The 17,408-nt window shown below is 36.3% G+C and overlaps 1 long non-coding RNA gene across 1 annotated transcript in view; it reads left to right on the forward strand.

The window, feature by feature from the left end:
• The first annotated feature begins 3,022 nt into the window (after positions 1-3,022).
• LOC131414686 (uncharacterized) overlaps positions 3,023-17,408 on the forward strand; it is a 90,459-nt gene continuing 76,073 nt past the window's right edge. The window contains exon 1 of the long non-coding RNA XR_009222217.1: positions 3,023-3,177. This is a non-coding gene — a long non-coding RNA (uncharacterized LOC131414686). The remainder of the gene's footprint in view (positions 3,178-17,408) is intronic.

Below are 17,408 nucleotides of genomic sequence, written 5' to 3' on the forward strand. Positions count from 1 at the left end.
TAAATAAATTTTAGCAAGTAGAAGAGTTTACAAATACACAGTCCAAGAACAATGAGGATGGACTACGTACAGTCTATGTTATATATATGCACACACACACATATACATACACACATGTGTAAAACTAACTCATATCTTAATAACAGTATACTCTTCCACAGGATGAGTGCATCACATTTATTTTAGGGTAGTTGAATACACGTTTGCACTATGTCAATACCCCCTTTTGAACATTCAGGTTGATTCCAATTATTTTGCCATTATAGCAATGCTGCGATAAATATCCATGCATATTTAGTCTCAAAACATTCATATTTATATAAATCTATGAAAAGTGACATTACTGGATAAAAGAGTAGGTACATTATTTTATTTGAATAAATATTTCTTTAAAAATAAGCTTACAAAAAGGTAGTAGCAATTGACTCTCCAACTGGAAATACATAAAAGCAGCAATTCAGAGAAAAGTTACTAAATCTAGTTTTTCATGCTTCACCTGTAAAAAGTAAAAACACATCAATTTCTCAGAATTGTAACAAACATAGAAAATAATATGTGTGGAAATAGCATATATGTTTAAGTGCTACCTGTTGACTCACTTGAAATTGCACTGCTCTGAGTATTCCATTAAAATGATTAACCAATATTTAACCATTTTTCTAATGGGCCATCAGATTATTTACATTTATTGTTATTATATTCTTCCAGATCTTTTCTATAAGATGAGATTAGTAACTTTTATACATTTTGTTGAATCATTCCACATATTTTTTATTTAATTTTATAACAGAATAAATTTTTCCTAGAAACAACTTTAATAGCCAAATAATGATCAAACATGTAGTTGAATATACCGCAATATATTTATATTCCCCTATTACTAGACATTTAGATTTTTTCCCAAACATTTTTTCAATTAACCTTATTGCTGTATAATTTTTATACAATAACATGAACTCGTTTAAAGAGTACAATTCAATGAATTTTGAAAGTTATATATACTTATAAAATCATTACCACAATCAAGATACAGCACATTTCCTTTCCCTAAAAGAATTTTCTCATGTTCATTTTCGGTCAATTCCTTCCTCCAGCCCAGGACTCCAGAAAAACAATGATCGGCTTTCTGTAACTGTAAATCAGTTTGCATTTTATAGAATTTCATGTAAATGGAATTATATAGTGTGCACTTTTATCTGCCTAGGTTCTTTACTGAATATGATATTTTTGGAATTCATATACGTTGCTGTGTGTATCAGGAGCCCAGTACGTTTTTATTGCCGAGTAGTATTCCATTGCTTGGACAGACTATCATTTTGATTATCCATTTACCTGTTGATGGACATTTGACAGTTTTCCATTTGAGGGCTATTTTGAATAAAGCTGTTGTGAACATTGATGTACACATCTTTGTGTGGTCTTAAGCTTTCCTTGTGGAATTGCAGGATGGTACAACATGTATCTATTTAACTTTATAAGGAAACTATCAAATCATTTTCCAAAGTGCTTGTGCCATTTCCCATTTCCCATGTCCTCACCACCTTACTATTGTTAGGAATTTTATATACTGGTATTTCATTGTGATTTTAATATGTGTTGTCCTAATGACTGATGATGCTGAGCATCTTTTCTTGTGCTTTTTGGCCATTTATGTATCTTCTTCTGTGAAATGCTCACTTAAATATTTTCCCTGCTTTTTTTTTTTTCCCCAAAGCCCCAGTAAACAATTGTATGCCATAGTTGCACATCCTTCTAGTTGCTGTATGTGGGATGCGGCCTCACCATGGCCGGAGAAGCGGTGCGTCAGTGCGTGCCCAGGATCCCAACCCGGGCTGCCAGTAGCAGAGGGCACGCACTTAACCCCTAAGCCATGGGGCCGGCCCCCTACTTTTTTTGTGTGTGTGTGTGAGGAAGATCAGCCCTGAGCTAACATCCAATGCCAATCGTCCTCTTTTTTGCCAAGGAAGACTGGCCCTGGGCTAACATCTGTGCCCATCTTCCTCCACTTTATATGGGATACCGTCATAGCATGACTTGACAAGTGGTGTGTCGGTGTGCGCCTGGGATCTGTACCTGTGAACCCCTGGGCCTCGGAAGCAGAGCGTGCACACTTAACCACTGTGCCACTGGGCTGGCCCTCTCCCTCCTTTTTATTAGGTTGCTTTCTTAATATCAAGTTTTGAGACTTCTTTACAAATAATATGCACAAGTTCTTTGCCAGAGAAATGTATCAGGAATATTTTCTCTCCTTTTGTGGCTCATCTTTTCACTTTTATAATAATGTCCTCTGAAGACCAAATTTTTTTTAGTTTTATAAAAGTCCAGTTTATCGTTAGGTGCTTTATGGTTTGTGCTTTTTGTGTCCTATATAGGAAATATTTACTTGCTCTCTTTTGTCCTAGGAAGTTTCATAGTTTTAACTCTTAGATTTAGGCCTACGCTCTTATTCAAGTTAATTTTTGTGAATGGGATGAGGTAAGGGGTAAGTTTCCATATGGATATCGAAATGTTCCAGAACTACTTTTTTAAAAGTATTCCCCTTCCTCATTGAATTGCCTTAGCACTTTTCTCAAAAATCAATTTATTATATATGTGTGGATCTGTCTTTGAACTCTCCGTTCTGTTCAGTTCATCTGTATTTATCCTTTCACCAATACCACACTTATTTAGATTATTGTAGCATTAACACAAGTCTTAAAATCAAGTATTATGAGTTGTAATACTGCGATTTATAATAAGAAATATGTATTTGGTCTTCCTCCCCATTTCTGGCACAAAGCTCCTAAAACCCTTGGAATTTCCTGAGCCATAAGAGCAACGGGAAGAATCTTTTGTTATAATATTTGGTCTTTTGTCCTCAGTTCCTGAAATCATTTCAGAGCCATAAAGGTGAAATGGATGTCTTGTTATTCATAACAAGTCCATTCAACTGTCACTGGTGCACTCCCTAAGCAGCTCAAGGAAGTTTAAAGGTGCTAGCCACTCCCTCAAGGGTGTTTTTCAAGGCTATGTTGGGAAGAGATACCAGCTTCAACCGGCCTGAACTAGATGAGCCCCACTGCAAGGGCAGTGCCTGCACAGATGACCTAGAGATGACCAGAAAACACCCGTTTCCTCATCTTGACACTAAAATCTCCACCGTAGGAGGAGCTGGGCCATATTAGCATAAGATGTGAGGTATGTGAGAGCATGTTTTCAGCCTGTGCCTGCGCCAGCGAAGACCCACCCCTACGTGTGCTGACAACACTTCCCTTTCCAATACTCATTCCCCACCCGAAATAAAAGGACCTGCTTCTCTTTGTTTGGGGACAGCCACAACTTTGGAAATGATTCCGTGTGGTCTCCTATTTGCTGCAAGTGTATTTTACTTTGAGTGACAATTACTTTTGGTGGAGAGTCTGATTTTAACTCACTAGGGAGCAAACTCATTTTGGTTTGGTAGCACAACAACAACTGAGTTTCAGGTAATGAGGTGACTTTGGAAATCCTCTAAAGATGGGGGTGCTGGTTGCCAGGGGAGCCAACCACTTGATTAGAGGGGTGGAACATTTAGTCCCACCCCCTCCCACCTCCTGAGAGGGCAGAGGGCTGGAGATGGAGTTCAATCACCAATGGTCACTGATTTAATCAACCATGCCTATGTAATGAAGCCTCCATAAAAACCCAAAAGGATGTGGTTCAGAGAACTTCTGGGTTGGTGAACACATGGAGATAGGGGGAGAGTGACATGCTTGGAGAAGGCATGGAAGCTCTTCACTCTTTCCCCATACCTTGCCCTATGCATCTCTTCCCTCTGGCTGTTCCTGAGTTATATCCTTTCATAATAAACTGGCAATCCAGTAAGTAAAATGTATTTCTGTGTTCTGTGAGCCACTCTAACAAATTAACTGAACCCGAGGAGAGGATCATTGAAACCTCCAATCTATAGTCCATCGGTGAGAAGCCCAATGACAACCTGGACTTGTGATAGATGTCTGAAATGGGAGGAGGCTCTTGTAGGACTGAACCCTTAACGTGTGGGATCTGACCCTATCTTCCAGTAGATGGTGTCAGAATCGAGTTGAATTGTAGGACAACCTGCTGGTGTCTCATAGAATTGCTTGGTGGTGGTGAAAACCCCACACACACATTGTAATTGGCAACCAGAACCCTTTTATGAATCGGCTAACTTTGTTCTTCTTTATAAATTGTTTTGTCTATTCCAGGACATTTGCATTTCCATATAAATCTTAAAATCAGCCTGTTAAAATTGGCTTGCACTTTAGTGTTTCATTTCTTCTTTTTCAATCTATATGCCTTTTATTTATTTTTGACTTACTGAAATTTCCAGGCCCTCCAATAAATAGGCTGACATATTTGCCTAGTTTCCAATCTTAGGGCGGAAATTCAGACTTCATCATTAAGTATAATATTAGCTACAGAATTTCCATCGATGTCCTTTATCAGGTTGAAAAAACTCCTTTCAATTCCCAGATTGCCAAAAGTTTATATCTTGAAAAGATATTGATTTTGTCAAATGCGTTTTTTGTGTATTATCTTTTTTATATATTGCTAGTTTTGATTTGCAATTATTTTGTTAAAGATTTTTGTATCTATGTTCATGATGTACATTAATTTATAATTTTCTTTTCTTAAAATACCTTTGTCTGGTTTTGATATCAGCATAATACAGTTCTCATAAAATGAGTTGGAATGTACTCACTCTTCTATTTTCTGAAATAACTTATGTAGGATTGTTATTATTTCTTTCTGAAATGTTTTTTAGAATTCACCAGTGAAACCCTCTGGGTCTGAGATTCATTTACAGGAAAGTTTTTAATTATGAATAAGATAACTTTAGTACATTAGAGATACTCAGAATTTTTATTTCTTCTGCTGTCAGTTTTGTAATTTTTATCTTCCAAGGAATTTTTTATGTTCAACTAAGATGTCAAGTTTATGCTATAAAGTTTTTAGTAGCATATAGTTATTATTCTTTTAAAGTTTTTAAGGCCTCTGTTAGCATTTCCTCTTCAATTCCTGATTCTGACAATATGACTTCTCTTTTGTGTGACCATTCTTTTTAGGCAAAGAGTGGCAAACTGCAGTCAGGAAACAGATCTGTCTCACTACTGTGCTTGTATAACCCACAAGCTAAGCACGGCTTTTATACTTTCAAATATTTGGGAAAAAATGTTGAATGATGCTCTATGATACCACAAAATTATACCAACTTCAAACTTCAATGTCAACAAAAGTTTATTGGAGCACATCTGAGCACATTTCCTGACAAATCATCTATGCTTGCTTTTATGACAAGTCAGCAGAGATGAGTATCAGTCACAGAGACTTTATCAGTAAATCCTAAGATATTTGACATTTGGCCCTTTACAGGAAACATTTGCTGACATCAGTTCAGGGTTTTATCAATTTTATTGACATTTTCAGAGAACCAGAATTTCTTTTATTGATTTTCTGTATTGGACATCTATTTTCTGTTTACTAATTTTTCCAGTTGTTTTTATTATTTATTTCCTTCTACATGATTTGGGTTTAATTTTCTCTTCCTTTTCTGCCTTTGTAAGGTGAAATCATTGATCATTGATTTTAGATCTTTCTTGTTTTCTAAAACAAGCACTTAAAAATATAGACTTCCCTTTCAGCAGAAATCAGCTGCAGTCCACAAATTTGGATATGCTGTGATTTCATTTTTCTTCAATTTAAATTATTTTTAAATTCTTTTTTTAAAAAAGGGAGTAAAGCAGAGGAATACACTCTATCATATATGAGCATATGGCAAAGTTAGCAATAAAAAAAGAGTGGAATTAATCAATGATAAGGTTATATACAACTTAATAAAGGACAGATTAGATTTAGCTAATGGTTTATTAGAGTCTACTATAGCATAAATTGCCCTAACATTAACAAATTGCCCTAACATTAGTGGCTTAAAACAATAAACATTCATTATCTCCCAGCTTCTAATTGTCAGGAGTCCAGTTTAACTGAGTCCTTCAGTCAGGGTCTCTCATTAGCCTACAAATGAGGTGCTGGCTAGGGCTACAGTCATCTTAAGACTCCACTGGGGGTGAATCTGCTTCCAAGCCTGCTCACTTGGCTGTTGGTGGGCCACAGATCTACTTCCAAGCTCACTTATGGGCTGTTGACAATCCTGAAGTCCTCACTGGCTGTTGGCTAGATAGTTCAGTCCCTTGTCACATAGCCCTCTCCGTGGGGCAGCTCACAATATGGCGGCTTGTTTCCCCAGAGTGAAAGAAGGAAAAAGTAAGAGAGAGCAAACAAGACAGAAGTCACAGTATTTTTGTAACCCAACCTTGGAAAGGACATCCCATTACATTTGCCATATTCTGTTGATTAGAAGCAAGTCATTAGGTACAACCTACTCTTAATTGAAGATTACACAAAGGTGTGAATACCATGGAGCAAGGGTCATTAGAGGCCATTTCACAGGCTGCCTGCCACTGACGGCGTTAAAAGACTAGCTCGCTGTACAGAGGAGTAAATGATCTCTACCTAACACCACATAAAAAGATGAAATCCAGATGGATTAATAGTCTACCCTGAAAGATGGAGCAATAAAGTTAGTTTAAAATGCAGAGTTAGGGGTTAGAAAGATCTTTTTAAATAAAAGTTCAAAAACACAAACTATAAAGGAAAAAAACTAATACTGATTACATCAAAAATAAGGAATTCTGTGAGATAAAAGACATGATGAAAACTTGATTACAAGATAAACAAACGAGAGAAGATATTCTTAAATCCTAAAGATACAAAAGGTTAATATCTAAAATAGACTGCAAATTAATCTAAATCAACAAAAATCACAGAATCACTCCAAAAAACGGGCAAAGGATATGACGATGCAATTCAAAAAGAGGAAACCAAAGGCTGACAGCATAGGAAAAGATGTTCAGACTCATCATTAGTCATTGAAATGCAATTTAAAAGAACAATGAGGTAACATTTTAAGTCTTTTAGACTTGCAAAAATAGAACTCTGAATAATGCAGAAAATGGAAAGGAAGTACAGGTATAGGGATCTTAATAGGAGAGAGTGTAATGTGGCAATCGGGCAGTATTTATCCATATTAAGTATAGGCATACCTTATCACTTAGCCTTTTAATCCCTAGTCTTTATATTCTAAAGAAAATCTTATAAAATTTCTTAAGGGGCAATTTATAAAAAGATTTTCATTGCAGGATTATTCAATTTAGCAGGAAATTGGAGGCTCTCTGGCATCTACTATTGGGAGAGAGAATAGGTGTAAATATGGAAAATGTACCCTTATGGAGCATGATGCCACAGTAAGATGGAACAGATTAGGTGCTCACATAGCCACACTGAGGGCTCTTATGGACATAATACCGAGTGAAAGTAAAATAGGAAACAGAATGAAATGTCTAACATAATACCCTTTTTAATGCAGTATAATATTTTATTTCATGTATATACTACAATTCATTTTAACAGTTAACATTTGTTGAACATTTAAATTGAGCATACTTGTATACAATTTTTTTTACCACATCACTATCTTCTTAATGTTTATTCTGAGAAATTAGATTGATGGATCAAAGAGCCAGAAATCTGAAAGTGGCTTTATGCACATTGTCAAACTTTTCCAGAACTGTGGTTCCAATTTATGTTCCCATCAACTGTGCATGATAATGCTATCTTACTGTAAACATTTGGAATTTAATTCTAAGAAATGTATTTTCTAATTTGATAGATTTAAATGTTTTATTATGCATTTCTTTGATTTTTTGTACAACTGAATATTTTCCATAACTTTGTCAGCAACATACTTTTCTAATTGAACTTAAAAAAAAAAACAGCTTTATTGAAGTATAATTGATATACGAAGAACTGCACATATTTAATGCATACGATTTGAGGAGTTCAGACATATACAAGCACCCACTATACCATTACCACAATCAAGGAAATAGACTTACCCAACACTTCCAAAGTTTCCTTGCGTCCCTTTGTTTTGGCCTGTTTTGTTTTGAAGACTATTTTTTAGGACAGTTTTACGTTCATAGCAAAATTGAGAGGAAGGTTCAGAGATTTCCCATATACTCTCTGCCCGAACACATGCATAGCTTCCTCTACCACCCTTGTTCTTTTTGTTTTTGGTTTTGTGATAAGAACACTTAACATGAGATCTACCCTCTTAAATTTTGAAGTGCACAGTAACAATGTTAACCACAGGCACTATATCATACAAAGATCTCTAGAATTTATTCATCAATCAAACTCAAACTTTATACCCATTGAACAACTCAGCATTTTCCCCACACTCTACCCCCAGCTCCTGGCAACCACTATTGTATTCTCTGCTTCTATGAGTTTGACTATTTTAGATCCTCATATAAGCAGAATCATTCAGTATTTGTCCCTCGGTGAATGTTGTATTTCACTTAGTATATAATGCCCCCCAGGTTCATCCATGTTGTCACAAATGGTAGGATCCTTCTTTTGTAAAGCTGAACAATATTCTATTCTATGTATATATCATATATCCTTTATCCATTCATCTGCCAATGGACACTTGGGTTATTTCTATATCTTGGCTATTGTGAATAACACTGTAATGAACAAGATAGTGTAGCTATCTCTTCAAGATCTGATTTCAGTTCTTTTGCATATATACCCAGAAGTGGGAGTGCTGGATCATATGGTAGCTCTATTTTTATTTTTCAAGGAACCTCCATACTGTTCTCCACAGCTGCTGCACGATTTTACATTTCCAACAACAATGTACAAGGGTTCCAATTTCTCCATACCCTCACCAATACTTATCTTTTTTTGTAGGCATCCTAACAAGTGTGAGATGATATTTCGTAAAGTAGTCTTGATGTTCCATTGCAGTCTTGATTTGCATTTTCCCGATAACTAATGACATCAAGCATCTTTTCATATACTTGCTGGTCATTTGTATATCTGTTTTGGAGAAACACCTTTTCCAGTCTTTTGCCCATTTTTTAATTGAGTTATTTGGGTTTTTTTGCTATTGACTTGTACAAATTTATTATATATTTTGGAAGTTAACCCCTTATTAGATAGATGATTTGCAAATATTTTCTCCCATTCTGTAGTTGCCTTTTCTTTCTGCTGATTGTTTCTTTTCTTTGCAGAGGGTTTATGGTTTGATGTAGTGCCACTTGGCTACTTTTGCTATTCTTGCCTATGCTTTTGTTGTTATATTCAAAAAGTCATTGTCAAGACTAATGTCAAGAAGCTTTTCCCTATGTTTACTTCCAAGAGTTTTAAGTTTAAGTCTTATGTTTAAGTCTTCAATCTATTTTGAGTTGATTTTTGTGTATCGTTTTTTTCCTGTGAATATTCAGTTTTCCCAAAACAATTTGTTGAAGAACTTTTCTTTTCCCGTTGTGTCTTCTCGGCACCCTTGCCAAAGATCAGGCGACCATACATTCATGGGTTTATTTCTAGGTTGTCTATTCTGTTCAGTTGGTCTATATGTCTGTCTTTATGCCAATATCATATTGTTTACTTACCAAAGTTTTGTAATATATTTGAAATCAGGAAGTGTGATGCCTCCAGCTTTGTTCTTCTTCCTCATGATCTCTTTGCCTATTCTGGGTCTTTTGTGGATCCATCTGAATTTTAGGACTGTTTTTTCTATTACTATAAAAATTGTCTTTGGGATTTTCAAAGGAATAGATTGCTTTGGGTAGTATGGACATTTTAACAATCAAGTCTTTCAATTCCTGAATACAGTTATCTTTCCATTTATATGTTTTCTTTATTTTGGAAATGTTTTGTAGTTCTCAGTGAAATCTTTCACCTCCTTTGTTAAGTTTATTCTACAGTGTTTTCCTCTTTTCATGCTATTATAACTGAAATAGTTTCTTAATTTCCTTTTCAGATGGTTTGTTATTAGCGTATAGAAACACAACCAATTTTTTATGTTGATTTTGCATCCTGCAACATTACTGAATTTATTTGTTGTAACAACTTTCTTGTGTATGTGGAGTCTCTATGATATTCTTTATATAAAATTGTGTAATCTGCAAGCAGAGATCATATTTTTTCCTTTCCAATTTGGATGATTTTCTTTTTCATGCCTAATTGCTCCGGCTAGGACTTCCAGTACAATGTTGAATAAAAGTGCATTTTCCATTGTTTTTTGTAGTCTCCATTGTGTTTATTTATGCTCTAGTTTTTAATTATTTCCTTCCTTCTACTAATGTTGGGATTGGTTTAACCTTCTCTTTTTGGTTTCTTGAGGTGTAAAGTTAACTTGTTTGAGATCTTTTTTTCTTTTTAATGTAGGTGTTTCCACTATAAGTTTTTCCTCTTTTTCCACTAAAAGTTTTCTGCTTTTTCTGCATCCTATAAGTTTGGTATGTTGTTTCATTTTTATTTGTCTCAAGATCTTTTCTGATTTTCCTTTTGATTTCTTTTTTGACCTATTGGTTGTTCAGGACTGTATTTTTTAATTTCCATATATTTGTAAATTTTTCAATTTTTCTTTGTTATTGATTTCTAGTTTTATATCATTGTGGTTGGAAAACACATGTATAATTTAAGTCTTCTTAAATTTGCTAAGAATTGTTTCGTGGCCTAAGATGTGATCTATCCTGGAGAATGTTTTGCACGTGCTTGAGAAGAATGTATATTTTGCTGCTGTTGGGTGGAATTTGCTGTGTATGTTTGTTAGTTCCATTTGATCTATTGTGTTGTTCAAGTCCTCTGTTTCTGTATCAGTGTCTATCTGGATGTTCTATCTGTTGTTGAAAGTGGGGTACTGAAGTCTCCTACAATTACTGAATTGCTGTCTATTTCTTCTTTCAGTTCTGTAATATTTGCTTCATATATTTTGGTGCTCTGATGTATATATAATTGCCATATATTCCTGATGAATTGATCCTTTTATCATTATATAATGTCCTTCTTTGTCCTTTGTGACAGTTTTTAAATTATTTTATCTGATATAAGTATAGCTACCTCTGCTCTCTTTTTTTATCATTTGCATGGCATGTCTGTTTCTATCCCTTCACTTTCAGCCTGTGTGTCCTTGAATCTAATATGGATCTCTTCTGCACAGCATGTAGTTGGGTCTTGTTTTATTATCAATTCAGCCACTCTGTGTCTTCTGATTGGGGAGTTTAATCAATTTATGTTTAAAGTAATTATCAATAGGGAAAGACTTAGTATTGCCATTTTGTTAATTGTCTTCTACCTGTTTGGTAGGTGGGTTATTTCTTAGAAGTCAGGTGACTGGGTTGAGAAAGAGTAAGTGCCTGAGCAAGGAACCACACTTGGGTCTGTGCACCCAGAGACTGCTTTAGAGCAGGGTTGACAGACTATGACACACTGCCAAATCCAGCCTGCTGCCTGTTTTTGTGTAGCCCTTGAGTAAGAATGGTTTTTACACTTTTAAAGGACGAAGAAAAAATAATCAAAAAAAGAATAAAATTTCCTAATGTGAAAATTCTATGAAATTCACATTTCAGAGTACATAAAGTTTCATTGGAACTAAGCCACACCCATTAATTTACATGTTGTCCTGTCGTATGACTACTTTCACGCGAAAACCGAAGAACTGAGTAGCTGGGCAGAGATCCTATGGCCCTTAAATCCTAAAATTTCACTATCTGGTCCTTTACAGAAGGTCTCCTGACTCCTGCTGTAGACCTTTGCTGCTCAAAGTGTGATCTGTAGACCAGGAGCAAGAGGTATCATCTGGGAGTTTGTCAGAGAGGCAGGATGTCAGGTCCCACCCCAGACCTGCTGTACCCAAATCTGCAAGATCCCAAATGGCTTGTGTGCGTATTCAATTATAAGAAGCATTGTTATACTAGCGTGCTGTTTTGGCTGAAGGGTTGAAGGAGGGTAAGTCTAGCAACTAGGACATTGGGTGGCTTACGACTAGGAGACAGAGGGGGAAGGGACAGAATCCACAGACATTTAAAGAATGTCTGTCATTTGGGTGTGCACAGGCAGGCACACATTCCTACCCCAGGCCTCTGAGATTCCTGCATATAAACATGCAGAGAATACGAGGTCATATGCAAGTTAACATACAAATCTGCATTTCTTACTATTAAAGTGTGTTTTGCCAAAGCTGATCAACAGGAAGATAATCAAATTAGCCAGTACCCAACTTCCCATCTCCAGCCTCAATGTGGACAAAAAGGGGCTTCCTTACAAGCAGGAATGCCAATTCTACCAGAAATTGACCTGAAGCACTGCTGTAAGGAAGTTTCGCAAAAAATAGTTCAAATATTTTGCTAAAGCATTTTTACAAATGCTAGAATAGTTGTAAATAAGATGGTGTAGCCTACAATCCTCTCTCAAAGATACTCTGCAAGGAAATTTGCCTTTTGGCCACTTTCTTTCTTTTTCTTATAATGAGAATTTTTAAGAGTTACTCGTAGCAACTTTCAAGTATGTGATACAATATTGTTCACTTTAGTCAAAATGCTGTACTTACATCCCCAGAACTTGTTTATCTTATAACTGGAAGTTTGTATCTTTTGACTACCTACACATATTTCACCCACTTCCCACCCCCTGCCGCTGGCAACCACTAATCTGTTCTCTGTCTCTGAGTTTGGTTTTTTAGATTCCACATATAATTGAGATTATACAGTATTTGTCTTTCTCTGTTTTATTTCACTTAGCATAATGCCCTCAAGGTCCTTTAATGTTGTCGAAAATGGCAGAATTTCCTTCTTATATGGCTAAGTAATAGTCCATTGTGTATATATACTGTATTTCCTTATCCTTTCATTCTTCGATGGACACATATCATTTCCATGTCTTGCCTATTGAAAATAATGCTGCAATGAGCATGAGGGTGCAGGTATTTTTTAGCGATAGCAATTTTGTTTCCTCCAGATGTATATGCAGAAGTAGAATTGCTAGATCATATGACAGTTCTATTCTTAATTTTTTGAGGAACATCCATATTGTTTTCTATAGTGGCTGCACCAATTTACATTCACACCAACAGTGCACAAAGGTTGCCTTTTCTCCTCATCCTCGCCAACACTTGTCATCTCTTGACTTTTAATCATAGCCATTCTAACGCATGCAAGGTGATATCTCATTGTGGTTTGATATGCATTTCCCTGATGTGTAGTGGTGTCGAGCATCTTTTCATATATCTGTTGGCTATGTATATATCTTCTTTGGAAAAACGTCTATTCAGTTCCTCTGCCCATTTTTTAATCAGATTGCTTGTTCTTGTGCTATTGAGTTGTATGAGTTCTCTGTATATTTTGAATATTAACCCCTTATCAGATATATGATTTGCAAATATTTTCTCCCATTCCTAAAATGCCAGAATATTGCTGGCAACTGTCAGGTGTAAATTCTATCCCTTTCCCTTCTCTTTGGGGAGAGGATTCAGGGTTGTGTGCCTTTCTCTGTCTCACAGAGCTGTGCTGGCTGCTCACATCCACCTGCACCTTTTTCCCAGGGCAATACACTGAAATGCCATGATTTTGGGAGCAAGCTCCACTTCTCTCCCTCCTGGAAGAGACGTCTCAAGATTGGGCATCTTCTCTCAACCCCACAGGAGCATGCTGCTTACTGAAAGCTAACCACTCCCTTTCCTTAGGAGAGCTCACTGAAACGCCAGGAAACTGGGGGCAAGCTCCATTTTTCTTCCTTCTTCCTGAAGGAGAAGTCTCAGGACTGTGCACCCCTATCCATCCCGCAAAGCCATGCAGTCTGCTGAGATCCCCCCACCCCTTTTCTGTGGGGGAGTGCACCGGAGTGCTGGCAGGTTGGATGCAAGTTCCCTTCTTTCTCTCCTCCCTGATGGAGAAGTCTCTGGATTGAGCCCCTTCTCTCAATCCTGCACCATCATGCTGGCTGCCGAGAGCCACCCACCGCTTTTCCCTAGGGTTTTCCCTAGGGCTAGAATGCCAGGAAGCTGAGTGCAAGTTCCTCTTTTCTTTTTTCTCTCAATGCCGCAGAGCCATGCAGGCTACTGAGAGCCGCCAGCCCACCCCTTTTCCTTTTCTTAGTTAGCTACCCCCCCCCCCCCCCCCGCCCGGCCCCGGGCATTCTAAGGACGCTGGTTGCCTCAGCAATCTGTGTGAGGTCATACAGAGGTAGATTTCTTGGGTGGCATGCCAAAAGGCAAGGGATATCGAATGCATGCTTCACTCTTTCTTCCAAGGGAGAACTCTGCCCAGTAGATCTCTCTTGGCCCTGAACTGTGCCGACTTGGGGAGGGGCTGACATGCGTAAAGGGAAATTGCTCTTCTTACGTGTTTCAATGTGTTTTTTTCTTGTTTTTGTGCTTGTCTGGGGTATTGTAACTTCTTAACTGGTCTCCGGAGTTCTCAGAAAGGTATTTTGGCTCAAATATCATTGTCTTATGTGTGTTTACGTGGAGGGGCAATGGCTGGGACTTCTCATTCTGCCATCTTACTGATGTCATTCTTCAATATCTTTTAATATATTTAAAATTGATACACAAAAAAACCACACTTGGAAGAACATTTACAAACACAGAAATACAAATTAAACAAATTAGGACCACTGCCTAGGGCAGGAGACATGAAAGAAAACGTAAAATAATGCATAGTAAGGACCCTACCAACACCAGTTTCTCAGCCAACCTTAAGGTAGTTGGGTATTAGAGACAGTGAGCAGACTATGAGAGGCTGGTAGTGATTTCCTCAGAGAAAATAAAGAGCTAATAAGGAAAAGTGTTTGTGGATATAGGTAAGCTTGTTTGAAATGCAGGGAGAATTTCATACAGCACCGTGAGAAAGTTTGGGAGGATGCAGAGAGGTAGAAAGTTGAATTAAGAGAAAGGCATCACTGAGCATTTGAGAAATACGTGTAGGAATCAGTTTGGTGTTTGCAAGAATTCACATTTTAGGTGATAACCAAGGATAAAAAGAAGTTAAGCATGATGAATTTGGTCTTAGTCTCCTGAATATAGGAAGCAATCCAAATTTACAGAATTCAGCCCTAGGCAGCAATAAAAGGACAAGTGTTTCTAATATGGGGTCAGATATTTCTTTTCTTTTAGTCTACAGGGAGGAGAGCAGCAGGGAGCCCCCGGGAAGCATGAGCCTTGTGGTCTAACAGTATGGTGTGGGAGAGGGTTGTGGCATCCCCTTGAGAAGGTAGAATACTGCAGCAATAGGGTGTGGTGCCTGTGTTGCATGCCTCAAGTTGAGCCCAAAGAGGATGGCATGACCAAACAGCAATCCAAAATATGACCCCATGGGGAAAGGAACCACGTGTACTGTGTCTGTCACTCTGTCCGCAGAACCTAAGACATCAATTAATGTAATGAGTATTTACTGAATGAATGAGTTACATAATAGTGAAAAACTAGAAACAGAAAGTTAACAAAAGAAGATTAGTGAAATGCATTATGGCATATCTTTACAATAGAATTTGATGAAATTAATGAAAATTATAATTGGAAGAATACTATTAATATGGAAAATACTTATGCTATGTACTTGACTAAGAGATTACAAACAATATCATTATATGATTCTATTTTGGTAAATAAATATGCATAGAAAAAAGTTGAGGAAAATGTACATTAAAATATTAGCTATAGTTATTTCTGGATGCTAGAAATGATGTTTTCTTTTTGCTAATATAAATTTCTGAATATTTCAACAGTTAATGTGAATAATGGTGAAATTTTAAAAGTACAAAAATGTACGTGGATTTTAAGAATACCTGCCACGTGAATGGAAGTTTAAAAAAATCATCTATACTAAAGATTTATATTTAGCTTTAATCATACCAGTTAAGTAGGTGTAAGATGGTTTCATAGTCCTCTAATTTGCATTTTTTTCCCATATGTTTATGTGGTTAGCAGCTACAAACTCCTTGAGGGCAATGATGATATTTTTGTAAGTATCCTCAGAACCTAGAAGTTCAATAAATATCTGTTCAACTAAGTAACTATTATATAATATCCTCTAATTATTTGGTATGTTGTTGAAAATTTTCTTAAAGTTCTAAATGAACACTTTATACAATATTGATTTAAAATGTTTTCACTTTTTCTGAAACTGTTTCTGCATTTGTTCTTTTAATTTAGTTGTGATATTTTCTTTGTACAGAAACTAAACACTATAGCATCATCTCTGGCTCTTTTCCATTTTGATATTTTCTATCAATTCTCTGCTTACAAAGCGACCACACCAAAGTTCTAGGCAATTGTCATGTTTTCTTTCTTTCTGTAACATAAATCTTTACATTTAAATTTTTAATATATCGGAAGTTTATTTCCACAAAAAGGAAACCTTGCTTTTATTTTTATCATTTTACTCTGAACTTTAATACCTGGGAGTTAATAACTCTCAATTCTCTCTTTCAGAAAACTCTGATATTCTCACCTGGTTATGCTCTCAGACGCATTCTTAGAGATTTTTTTTGTCAGTTTATAAAGACAATCATGTTGATGCTTTCACCGAGACGACGTCAAAGCTGTAATGCAAGTTGGGAACATCTGACATATTTAGAATATTGTTGTCTTCACATTCAGAAATACAGTTTCCCTCCCCATTGATTTCAGTATTCTCTCCATAAGCCTTGGAAGGTTTATGCATCATTTTCAGCTCTTGAATTCATTCTTAAGTACGTAATGTTTGCTTTATTGTGAATTGGATCCCTTTTCTATTATTGTTCCCACGTATTTCTACTTTTTATCATTTCCTTTTTTTCTATTTTCTTTTGGCATTTTGCTTTATTCTTTTCCTTAACACTTTAGATGAAGTCTTAGTTCATTGTTTTTCCCTTTTCTTCCACACAAACAGAGGGATTTTGAGTGATAAATTTTCTCCTAAGTGCTATTTTGGCAGCATTCCATACTTTTTTTATATATTGTATTTATGTTTTCATTGCATTTTCTTGTTACATTCTGGATTCCTTCCCTGACCTAGGCACTTTTAAAGAATACTTTAAGTTTTTGTGCATTTGGCACATTCTAATTTCATTCTTATTATTGGTTTCTATTTTTAATGTATTGTAGCCTAACATGTAATCTGTAGAATATCAGCTTTTAAAAATTCTTTGGGTACATTTTCATTCCAGCATCCTTTTGCAAAAGATCCTAGTACACTTGAAAGCAAGTGAGTTTTCATAGCCTGCTCCTGTGTTCTCTCCAAATAATGGTTAATTCTATTTGACTAATGATGTTATTCAGGTAGAATTTTTTAATTAAGTATTTGTCTCCTTGTTATCAGTCTAATTAGGAGAATGTTAATATGGCAGCGCCACTTATTTTTCTATCTCTTGGATCTATATTGACTAACTTAACCCGGCAGTCCTCCACTGGCCGGCCAGTGGCCCATGAACAAGATAATCACATGATTTATCATCCAAACCGGGAAAATTTCAGCAGTGAAAAAGGATGTTGCTAATACTTATGCTGGATCAACAGGCTT

Source organism: Diceros bicornis, chromosome 15, assembly GCF_020826845.1.
Source record: "Diceros bicornis minor isolate mBicDic1 chromosome 15, mDicBic1.mat.cur, whole genome shotgun sequence".
In the NCBI taxonomy this organism is placed as follows: Eukaryota; Metazoa; Chordata; class Mammalia; order Perissodactyla; family Rhinocerotidae; genus Diceros; species Diceros bicornis.